The following is a 2,654-nucleotide window of genomic DNA, read 5'->3' as shown; positions in this document are numbered from 1 at the left end:
GGAATCAATGCATAAATATTGTGAAACGAAAAGAAAAATGCATGAGTATGTGGAAAAGTGAGGAATGGGTAGTTAGGTTAGTACCTAATTGTATAGGTCATTATATAGGTTAGGTGGGAAAGTTTAAGTTAATCAAAGATTCAAATCTTAAGTCCACTAGCCATATATGACCCTACCTTGACCCTAACCCCATTACAACCTAAGGAAAGACTCCATGATAAGTGTATGCATGCATTGAATAATTGTTGATTGTTAGATGAAAAACAAATCTTGGCAAGCATGATTAGGGGAGAATTGAGAGAATAAACCCCAAACACCGAGTGATTAGAGTGAAAACACCTCCAGTGAGGGTTCGAAGCTCAATCCTTCGATTCCCGGCTCTCGCGAGCATTCCTCATGCAAGGTTGCACATATTGCATTTGATGCTTAGAAAGTGGCAAGTCCCATGCTTTGACCACCATCGTGCCCCATATGCTCGCATATGTCCTAAGAAGGCTAATTTGTTCCCAACCAAGTGGATAGTAGCACTAGTCGTAGTTGCATGCATATAAGTAGGTTGCACTTCATGAGTCCTATACTTCTGCGATCCCTCGATCTTCTATGTTTCTTTGTATTTCTCTAAGCATGAGGACATGCTAGAATCTAAGTGTGGGAATGAGGACCGAAAGAGAGAAAGAAGACGGGTACGAAGAAAGGAAGCATGAGGATTAAGCCTTGGGAATTTTCGCATAGGCGCGTGCACGCACCTGGTGCGCCCGCGCGGATACGGCTACGTGGAGCCGAAGCCAAGAGCCGGCTTGAGAAGCGGCTAAGCCAGGATCTTCATGGGCGCGCACGCGTACATCACGCCACCAAAATCCGCAATCAAGGATTTTTCTTGCCGTTCTTTGGGGCCCATAGTGGCCACTTCCTTCGGAAGCATGGCAAGCGTCCAAGATTGCTTGGAATTCGGTTTGAGGTATGCACCGTCGCACTATTTGGTCCGCTCCACACCTCCACATATAGGGGTCATCCCAAATATAGTACTTGGATTCGCATTTCAGCTTATCCTTTTGGTGTTTGTTGAGATTGGGAGGGAAAGTGCGTGAAACCAAATAGTTTGCTATTGGGGCATACCAAGGAACCACTTCCGAGATTGCATGCAAAGCATCTAAAGGAAAGGAATCATTGATAGGAGTGGTGTCGCCTTTTGTGTGTTCGAGGCGACTTAAATGGTCCGCCACTAGGTTTCGGGCACCGCTCCTATCTTTGATTTCCAAGTCAAATTCTTGTAATAAGAGCACCCAACGAATTAATCTCGGTTTGGATTCCTTTTTTGCCAACAAGTACTTTAGTGCCGCGTGATCCGAGTACACTACTACCTTGGAACCAAGAAGATAGGCCCGGAACTTGTCCAAAGCAAAAACAATAGCTAGAAGTTCCTTTTCGGTAGTGGTGTAGTTGGATTGGGCTCCGTCTACTGTTTTGGAAGCATAAGCTATGACATAGGGAATCTTACCTTTGGGCCTTCCAAGTAGGATAGAGGATGCTCTCTCGGTTTCGCTTGACGGCATTTCAAGGACATAGAAGTCAATCGGAAATACCAACCCTTTTATGTTCACCAATACATCTTCCGCAACACCCGCTACGGTTATTATGCTTTTGTCCGCTAGGACGAATCTTGCCGTCGACCTTTTTAGTGGGGGCAAGTTCAATACCCGATAAACGGATAGCGGCATGATGCTAACACATGCTCCGAGGTCACATATACAATCTCTAAACTGAACTCCATTGACGGTGCAAGTGACCATACAAGGGCCCGGGTCATCACACTTCTCCGGTAATGTTCCCATCAAAGCGGAAATAGAACTCCCCAATGGGATAATTTCCAATTCAAGAATTCTATCCTTGTTTATGCATAAATCTTTGAGGAATTTAGCATATCTAGGAACTTGATGGATGGCATCAAAGAGGGGGATGGTTACCTCAACTTTCTTGAACATTTCTACCATTTTAGGGTCGAGTTCCATGCGCTTTTTAGCTTTCTTTGCAAGTGTTGGAAATGGAAGTGGTTGAGCAATTCCTTCTTCCAAGGTTCTTTTGGTCTTGGGTGTCTCCCTTGTTGGTTGGGCTTCATCTTCAACTATGGCTTATGGTGTCTCCTCTTCCACTACCTCCTCTTCCACTACCTCCTCTATATCTATTCTCTCTTCCTCTTGGGCGGTTGAGATAGGACTTGGGTCCTTTGCTTCCTTTTCTTTTAGTTGTGTACCAGATCTAAGGGTGATGGCATTGATGCCCCCTTTTGGATTTGGTTGAGGTTGAGAGGGAATGACACTTTGGATTGGGGGTTGAGGAGTAGAGGTCGATGGTGTGTCCATACGTACAAGAAGAGCTTGTAGTGTAGAGGTGAGGCCGGTGAGGCCGGAAGCAAGTGTGTTTTGTAGTTCTTTTTGGCCTTGGATGATGGTCCGGAGTGTTTCGTCTTGGTTGGAGGGGGTGGTTGCATATGTGAGTTGAGGGGATTGTGATTGGTTGGGTGGTGGTCTTTGATGCGGTGGTTGGTATGTTTGGTAGTTTCTTTGTGAGTTTTGTTGGTTGTATGGTTGATTTTGGAAGTTGTATGGTCGGTTTTGTGAGAAATTTTGCGAGTTGTTATTCCATCTTTGACCTCC

The sequence above is a fragment of the Arachis ipaensis genome, chromosome B06, assembly GCF_000816755.2.
Source record: "Arachis ipaensis cultivar K30076 chromosome B06, Araip1.1, whole genome shotgun sequence".
Lineage (NCBI taxonomy): Eukaryota > Viridiplantae > Streptophyta > Magnoliopsida > Fabales > Fabaceae > Arachis > Arachis ipaensis.
The sequence above is the reverse complement of the archived record's forward strand: the minus strand, read 5'-3'. Positions refer to the sequence as shown.